This window comes from Dunckerocampus dactyliophorus, chromosome 2, assembly GCF_027744805.1.
Source record: "Dunckerocampus dactyliophorus isolate RoL2022-P2 chromosome 2, RoL_Ddac_1.1, whole genome shotgun sequence".
NCBI lineage: Eukaryota > Metazoa > Chordata > Actinopteri > Syngnathiformes > Syngnathidae > Dunckerocampus > Dunckerocampus dactyliophorus.
This window is the reverse complement of record NC_072820.1, coordinates 6,554,435-6,564,355: the sequence shown is the minus strand read 5'-3', so window position 1 is coordinate 6,564,355 and position 9,921 is coordinate 6,554,435.

Here is a 9,921-nt window from a genome sequence, read left to right as displayed (position 1 = left end):
TTATGGTGAATGAGACGTGTTTTCTGCGGAAAAAAACAGCAGTCCATAGATCCAGCCATTTTCTGGACCGCTTGTCCTCACTAGGGTCATGGGTATGCTGTACAGCCTGGATTGGTGGACAATCCAATCCAATACTTCTAAAACAAGGGTGCCAATTACATCGATCGCGAGCTACCGGAAGGTAGTGTGGGTCGATTGTATAAACGTAATTTTCTAGACGTCATATGACATCAGTCAGTTGACTTAAAAAAAACCCACCTGATTCGCTGTTGCTCCCCCACAGCAAAGATTAAGTGGTGAATAGACGACTCAATCAGCGGCACACAGAAATACAACTTTGATCTTTATTATTCGGATTACGAATAAAGTAACTCAGCGGGAAGATGCCTACATCTATAGCAAAAGTTACCCGTTCACGTGTATCAGCTAGTTATGTTGAAAAAAATGGCCCTGTGTGAAAAGGTGATTGTACCCCTGTTTAAATCAGTAAAATATGGTGGTGGTAGTGTGATGGGCTGGGGCTGTTTTGCTGCTTCAGGACCTGGAAGACTTGCTGTGACAAATGGAACCATGAATTCTGCAGCCTACCAAAAAATCCTCAAGGAGAATGTCTGGTCATCTGTTCATGACCTCAAGTTGAATCGATCTTGGGTTCTGGAGCAGGACAATGATCCAAAACATACCAGCAAGTCCACCTCTGAATGGCTCAAGAAAACCAAATGAAGACTTTGGACTGGCCTAGTCAAAGTCCTGACCTGAATCCTATTGAGATGCTGTGGCATGACCTTAAAAAGGCGCTTCATGCTGGAAAACCCTCCAATGTGGCTGAATGGCAACAATTCAGCAAAGATGAGTGGGCCAAATTTCCTCCACAGCGCTGTAAGAGACGCATTGCAAGTTATCGCAAACGCTTGATTGCAGTTGTTGCTGCTAAAGGTGGCCCAACCAGTTATTAGGTGTAGGGGGCAATCACTTTTCACACAGGGTCATGTAGGTTTGGATGTTTTTTTTCTCCCTTAATAATAAAAAGTTTCATTTAAAAACTGCATTTTGTGTTTAGTTGTGTTGTCATTGACTAATATTTAAATTTGTTTGATGACCTGAAACATTTAAGTGTGACAAACATGCAAAAAATAAGAAATCAGGAAGGGGGCAAACACCACTGTATATGAGTACATTCAGCTGTAGTTTCCAAAAACTTCATTCTGTTAGGTTCGAGAATCAGCCTCAAGCTGCCTCAAAGCTTCCCATGACTTTTGTGACTTGGAGAAGGTGACTAAATCTTACTTGACGGCTTAATGCAACTTTATGATTTTCCCAAAACATTCTGGCAAGATGAAGACAATTAATTAGTCCTTAAAAGCTTTATAGCAATAAAATATTGTGTTGTGACAAGCCCAGATATTAAGTACACAACAATAAGACCATCAAAGATCATGTCTTGAGGTGAGGAAGTGCAGATGTGAAGAGCAGAACATATTCACACAGAATCAAACCGACGCCAGATTGGTCACAAAGGAAATAATCCTGCATATTTGTGCAATAAACATTAATTTAAAGTGCGTTCTGACATTCTGATGACACGCAGCTGACCTGTGGTATTCTGTGTTAGACAGTTCAGCCTCAGAAATGTCGCAACCAGCTGATGGAAGACAGTTGCCAATTTAATGTGGAACACCCTCTGTCACGTTCTGCCCGCTTCACGTCCACCAGACTTCCTGTCCTTTTCTCAAACGATCTACAGGAGTTGTTTTCTCTTGTGTGTGCTTAGTAATTACAATTAATTAATAAGACATTAAATAGATTTTTGTAAGATAAAAAAGCAAGCCTGCCACATCAGACATTGAGGGATTGAATCTGAGTTGGATCATCTGTGTTTTACGACCACATTGGAAAAAAAACTGAGATTTCCTGAATAAAAATAAAGTGGTAAATTTATGAGAAAAAAGGTCGTACATTTACGAGAAAAAAAGTCATAATATTACGAGAATAAAGTCGTGAATTCAGGAGAAAAAAAGGTTTTATTTTTACGAGAATAAAGTCATACATTTACGAGAGTAAAGTGGTACGTTTAGGAGAAAAAAGTCGTAAAATGATCATTGTCATCGTGTCATACATGACACGATGACACGTAATTGCAATATTACGACTTTATTCTCATGCATTTACGACTTTATTTTCAAAATCTCCGATTTTTTTTTTCCAATGTGGCCGTAAAACACCTTCATGGTGTTTGCACGCTCTCTGTATGCATGGTTTTTCTACGAGCACTCGGGCTTCCTAAAATGCATTTCAGGTTAATTGGGTACTTTATTGTCAAAAGCTCACATGTGACGTTAATGAGGACAAGCGGTATAAAAAAAATACATGAAAAACAAACTTTTTGTATAATTAATTTCATTTAAAGCAGCAGTCCATCAAGTATTAACTGTTGACCTAAATGAGAGCTTCATAAGGACCTCATGCATCAAGGGGCTTTTTGCAGGTGAGCAGAATAAAGAAACTGGAAAAAGAGCCATCACTTTGTTTGATTTGGATCGTGGGAGCACTGAGTAAACCTGTGCAAGATGACCTGAGTGGTGTAAATGCTTCATGACGTGCGGTGTGCTACACTCCAAACAAATACATTGGAAGATAAATACGCTGTCTCCTGTAGAGGATAGTTTTATTCTAACAAAATTATTGTTGCTGCTTTTGAGAATGATGCAACTAAATACATACAATACTATACTGTGTGCCCCGCTATACAATAGGTAAGCCACTCTTTCCTCCATAATATACTGTATGTGGCAAAAGCAATCCCTTATTACCACATCTGGAACTGCACCCATTAGCGAGCTGACAATGGATGCAAGACAGGGTGCGGTAGCTGGGTAAAAGATCAGATTGTTAGCTTCATGCCCTTGCCAAAGTAGCTGAGGTCAAACTGGCGGTATTATTAATTGGGTTATGTTCCGGGATCATCAGAGAACAATTGGTTCGGGCATAAAAAACATGTCTATTTTTGACACACAGATCGCTCCCCCGTCCAAACTCTCCAACTAGCTAGGTGTTGACATTCTCCTCTCCAATTTCGGAGGAACATTTGCAATAAAAGTGACTGTTGTAATTATTAGATTACAGTAGATTCGGCGCGAGAGCCCTCTCTTTCTCTCTTCAATTGCCATTGTTCACTTGTGACACAATCCAGGTTTAAGCCCTAAATATTTCTTACACGCTTATTAAACACAAATGTAAAATGTTTAGGTACTCACCGCTTATCATTGATAATGGGAGATGATCGATGAACAGATGGCATCGGAGTCACGCTTTTAGCCTGGTTGTCAGGCTAGTGCTAGAACAGGGGTGTCCAAACTTTTTCCATCGAGGGCCGCAGACTGAAGGTACGGAGCCATTTTTACCTTTTTTAAACTAACCCACACAGGTGTGCTGAGACCTTTTTCTTTTTACATTATACTTTTTTGTAAGTTTTTCCTTTTTTTTTCACAAATAGAAATTTTTTCTCGTACAATTTTACAATTTTTTCTTGTAATAATGCCTTCAATCTCATAATATTCTGACTTTATTATCGTAACATTGTAACTTTTACCCAACCTAATTTTCCTAAAATTGCAACGTATTCTTTGTTTTGTTTCTCATAATATTACGACTTTTTCCCCCCAAAAATTATAATTTTTTTTAAATTTTTGTAAAAAAAAAAAAAAATACTGCTCTTTTTTCTATTTTTGCTGGGTTTTTTTTTTTTTACATTTTAATTAAATTTTTTATTTTTTAAATTGTATTTTAGAATGTGCTGATGGGCAGTAAAAAATAGTTGCGGCCTGTAAGTGGCACTTTGGACACCCCTGTGCTAGAGGATAGCAGGCTCCAGAAGGTTTTTTTTTCCACGATGCTCGCCTGTTGCAATTCCAGTAACGACTTACAGTACAGTACAAAAATATATGAACTTCTGTTCACCTTGCTGCACGTTTTGATGCCGGTTTGACTGTTAGAGCTAGCGCTGCTGTAGCAAAAAAAAAACCTTTTGTGTCTCACACACCTAAGGTGCGTTCAAGGACTGCTGAGCAAGGTGCGAAATTTCAACGCTTGAAAAAAAAAAACATTATCAGTGAAGCATAAAGATATAAACATGTAGAAATTGTGGGCTTTCTAACGGTGGTACAGGTATTCTGTACATTCTGTACAATTTTCACATATTTATGAATTATTAGCGATTTATAGTGAAGGAGATGGGATTTTTTTGCGGAAAAATGTCCTATTTTCAGCAACAACAACAAAAAAATTTACCAGTGTACCCCGCCTCTCGCCTGAAGTCAGCTGGGATAGGCTCCAGCATATCTCCACGACCCTAATAAGGATAATGGATGGATGGAGGAACAGTGAGGAACTAATTTTTATAGTCTTGAACTGACTGGGATACTTTTTTTATGACCAAAAAAAGCAATCAAATTGAACTTTGTTCTGGATTATGGGGAGACTCCTTCTTAAGATCTTTCACCAGCACTCACAATGAAAAAAAAAACATGGAAAAAACGTGATTTCTGTCAAATCCACGTGGGGGATTTAATGTGAGTCTACAATATAATTAAATCACACGTACTTACTCGGAGTCCTGACCAAACCAGCCGGTGTTGTGACTCACAAAGGATGCTTCCGTGCTGCTGTGTGGTTTGTGGTAATGATCGTTTCTGCAAATAAGGATCACACGGTGTGACTTGATTAAAGTCCCTTAGACTTCACATGAAGGTACAGGTAAATCCATACAACTGCATGATATGGCGGGTCGATGTGACTTCTAACTAAAATGACTGTTTTAAAAGTAAAATGGTGTTTTGGCAAGTCAAATGTTCTTACTCTGTTGACAGATTATTTATGCTTAAGACATACTGTATTCAGTGGAACCTTGGTTAGCGACTCAAACCAAGATGTACTCTAACCAAAACATTTTTCCCATAAATCCAATTAATTTGTTCCAGAAAGCCAAAAAGTTTTACAATTAGAGTCTTACAATTATAGTTTTACATGCAGAAAGCACTTCAGCATGCACATATGACGAATGAAAGGGGTAAATGAACATTTAACATCACTTTTACCTTGATTGAATACGTGAATGTTGACAAAGACATCGAAATTAACACCAACACCACCTTTGTGTTTTGCCATGAGTGGTTTCTTGAATTCAATACTTTTTCTCACCGTCTTTATCAAAATGTTGGCACTTGCAACTTTCTTTGGCGCCATTGTGGGTTATTTTGCAGCCAGGATCAAAACACAAAAGCAGAGCCTTGTTTTGTGATAAAAAAAAAAAAAAAACAAACACTGTTGAACTCACACAGTGTATTGATAACATAAGGTGCGTGTCAAATTGTACACTAACCAGAAACTGTATGCAAACCGAAGTAAAATTTTGCTGTAAATATTCCGTGTTAACTGAAAAACATGCTAACAGGGGCGTCACTTTTACTTTGACTGAAGACCTTTGTTGACAGCGAGATCCACACGAGCACCACCTTCGTGTTTTGCTATGAATTTTTTCTTGAATTCAATAGTGTTTCTCACCGTCTTTAACAAAGTGCTGGCACATGCAACTTTCTTTGGCTCCATGGTTGGTTATTTTGCAGCCACAATCAATAAGAAGAGACTTGTGGCTGTGTTAGTTAACTGTGTTAGTTAGCAAAGAACTGCTGAGTCAAGTGGTGATGATGTCACAGACGGGCGACGGAGATGGGTTTACAGCTTCGGGTTTGCATTTTGACAGACACGGCAAGACACCCACCATATTGTACGCTAATCAGGAAATGTAAGCGAACCGAGGCAAAATTTGGTCGTAAATTTCCGGCATCAACGGAAAAACGCGCTAAACGCGGCGTACACTAACCGAGGTTACACTTTATCTCAGAATTTTGAACTTTTTACTTAAAGCTGCTGTCTGCCTTGGTTAGCTACTCCATGGGGGAGCGCTAACTTAAGGAAAACTGCACTTTTTTAAAATTTCCCCCATCATCCACAATGAACACATATTTCTTTCCCTTTTCTGTGCATTCTAACGAGAAAAAACGAGTTAGTATGAGCCAGCTAACATTGCACGTCATGGGCAGTACCTATTTGGACTATGAAGCCCTCTAAAAAAAAATTCTAACTACGTTTTATCGTTTTATATATACTGTATATACTGTGCGTGTGTTTGTGTGTACTCTCGTTAAAACGCACAGAAAAGGGAAATGAATATGTGTTCATGTTTTACATAAGGATTGTGAATGATGGGCAAAATTGAAAAATGCAGTTTTCCTTTAAAGCATTATATACCCACCATCCTTTAACTCAGACATTGCAAGCCACGCCCCACGTAACACACGCACACCCGTTAATTTGCAGCCAAAGATTGACTGCGCCTTCAAGATCGGCAAAGTGGTCTAACACGGGCGGAAAAAATATCACGTTAGTCAATAATAATACACGTGAGCCGTTTAGAACTGTATGTTGCTTAGGATGGAAACTCTCACGTGGTCATATGAAAGATTCTGTCAAGCATCCCAAAATAAAACCCAATGAGAACAAATGTCAGTAATTAAACCTTGGATAATATGAACCTATTTCACAGGAACTTCATGCTCCGAAACTCTTGAACTATATATGAGTCATTTATTCAGCCTCCCCATGAACCAGAAAACCCATTACTGTTCTGTAAAAGTGGCATCTCACAGTACATGTTGTTCCTATTAAATACTTTAAAATAGATGCTCCTTTTTGACCTCGATGCCTACAAGTCAAAATCAGGTCTGTATGACACTGGCAGGTTGAAGCAGATGATGGAAGAACGTCCTAAGAGGAGGAGTTCCAATAGATTTGACCACCTCTTTTCTGTGTGTTGAGCCTTGCAGTTTACCATGAGAAGAGCTCTGTTGCCACCTGCTGGACTGGAAGCGTATTTGATGCTGGACCAAACAGAACAAGTGTACTTGAACTGGTGTGCCTCAGGTTACAAACGACTTCCGTTCCTAGACTGTGACGTAAGTCTTGTTTTAGTTTAGTGTAAAGTCGAAACTTTCAACCTAAATTATACCCAAATTAACTCCAAAGTTAATATATTTGTATCCATGTGGTACAGTCTTAAAATATACTCTCAGGCTAGTCTGGAAGGATAATTTAACTAATAAGCAACGTTATCGTTCCTGGCTGTATTCATCCACGCAGCATGAGGCACACACTACATTCCCGTGCTGCGTATTCTTCCGCATATTCTTCCGCTGGCGCGTGCTGTAACTAGTTCTCAAGCTGGTCCTGCATTCACGGAGCAAAATTGGGTTTTTAATTAAATTATAAGCGTGCAATCGTAACCACGGAATGTCGTAACAACAAAGCCGTAAACATAGGACCACCGGTATATGCATTCTGTGCAATCTAATAAGATAAAATACAAGTATATTTCACTCTTCAAAATTTGTGGCTTCACAGTTTTTCTAAATAATTAATAAATCATTGCTGTCTAGGACTACAGACTATTATTGGTCAAAAATGAACGTTGATATGTAGTATTGTACACTGGTAACTAAGAAGTCACAGAAGCAAAAAAGAGAAGCAACAAGGAACTTTCCCAATGCTAACATGTGAGTCTGTATTCTGTCCTATTTTCTATTATTATGTCTACTATATTGGGTAATCCAAGTGTAAAGGTGACTATGGGGGGTTGTTTCATGTCTAGAGGGCTCTAATCATGTTAAAACCTGTATTTAGAAAGTCATGAACAGGTTTTCTATGCTCTGACTACGAAAATATTCCATTTAGAAATAAGGAATCCTACTTTGCGGAAATTCACTTGTCACTGTTGGGTCTGGAACCGAACAGTATTTTCTTAATTACAGTTAAGAAAATTGCAGTTACAGTTTAGTATAAGATATTTTACAACAATTTTCTGCGCTTTGTTCGGAGAAATTGCCAAAGTTACCAAGTAGTTAAATTAATAAATAAAGTGATTCGTCTTACGAAGGCTAAACAATTTTATAGTGTTCTAAGTTTTATTTTAGTACATTTATTCTCCCAATGGATATTTGATACATGTCCTGTACTGGAATGTGTGCGCCTACATCAGGGATGGGCAAATTGCGTCCCATGGGCCACATCGGACCCGCCAAATGGCTTAATCCGTCCCACCGGGCTTTTCCAAATTACTTTTTATTATTTTGCAGCTGGCAGCATGACTTGCAGAGCTGTGACACACTTGAATGGCACAGGAACTAGTCAGATGTAACCTGTAGCTTGTACAAAAAAGCGATCCACACAACACGACACGTCAACACACACGCGACACACAATGTAACCTACCTACTGCACCATGCGGGCATGCAAATAAACGTCTGTGCACAACACCCATGCCAAAATTACACCCGTATAGTCCCGCCGCCAGGCAGGCTGGGTAGCTTGTGGCACGCCCAACATGTGGCCGTGTTTGTCACATTTTTGCAAAACATGTTGAGGAGGTCGTCAGAGAGATGTTCACATACTCCTGAGATCCAATGTTTCATCATTCGCCACAGGACTACGCAGCATGCCCTGCGGGCTCTTGTAAATGACAGTTTAAGATAAAGTTATGTTTCGCGTTTATTACCCACTTGGTAGCAGTAGTTCACTTATGTGATCCGTGACCTTGTTGAGGGTGTGTTGTGTTACTTGTGAGTAAGCATGTTGTTCTGCTTGATGATTCTGCTTGAGTTTATAGACAGATAGACAGATAGATACAGTATATGGGTGATTGTCCTGAAAGGGGTACCAGAGAGGGTGCCGTCACCTCAAGGTGCATGACACACATCCTACATTGATCTTGAAGCCATAACCAAATTAAAATATACTGCAAACACATTGGCTAAACAGGGGAAACAGTGTCAAATATTCTTTTCATGTCTGTTTGTCTGTGTAGGCTCTCAGTCGTACAGGAGTTGTCCATCGAGGAAAAGGCTTCTTGAGACGTCATCTGTACTTCTGTGAAGAATGTGTCGGACGTTTCGCTCCTCATCCGAAGAGCTTCGTCAGCGAACTAATAAGTGCTGGTAGCCTAGGCCTTAAATACAGTAAGAGTGGGCGGAATTGGTGTGCCAACACCCTCCTCCTATTGGTTCGTTACACTAAGCCTGGGCGGAGTAGTGGTATAATCCTATCCTGTTATTAACACCTCCGATAAAAGGGAAGTGTCGCTCCCTGAATAGGGTATGAACGACTCTGATACTGGCTTGTTAGCATCTATTGTTCTGGCTCGGCCCTGCCTTCACCTCATTTGCAAGACTAAGAGCTGTGGGTTTTGGTCTCAGTAACCTGCTGAACACAGGGTCCAAATTAAACCTCAAACCACCATTCCGATTCAATGATGGGTTCTGTTGTTTGACAAAAATAGCTTCCTTTACTCCTCTTTCAAACCATCTGTTTTCTTTGGCCAAAATCTTTACCTCGCTGTCCTGAAAAGAGTGATTGGTAGCTTTCAGGTGTAGATGTACTGCTGCAGTACAGTAAATGCTAGTGGTCCTCAATCAGCAGTACATCTACACCTGAAAGCTACCAATCACTCTTTTCAGGACAGCGAGGTAAAGATTTTGGCCAAAGAAAACAGATGGTTTGAAAGAGGAGTAAAGGAAGCTATTTTTGTCAAACAACAGAACCCATCATTGAATCGGAATGGTGGTTTGAGGTTTAATTTGGACCCTGTGTTCAGCAGGTTACTGAGACCAAAACCCACAGCTCTTAGTCTTGCAAATGAGGTGAAGGCAGGGCCGAGCCAGAACAATAGATGCTAACAAGCCAGTATCAGAGTCGTTCATACCCTATTCAGGGAGCGACACTTCCCTTTTATCGGAGGTGTTAATAACAGGATAGGATTATACCACTACTCCGCCCAGGCTTAGTGTAACGAACCAATAGGAGGAGGGTGTTGGC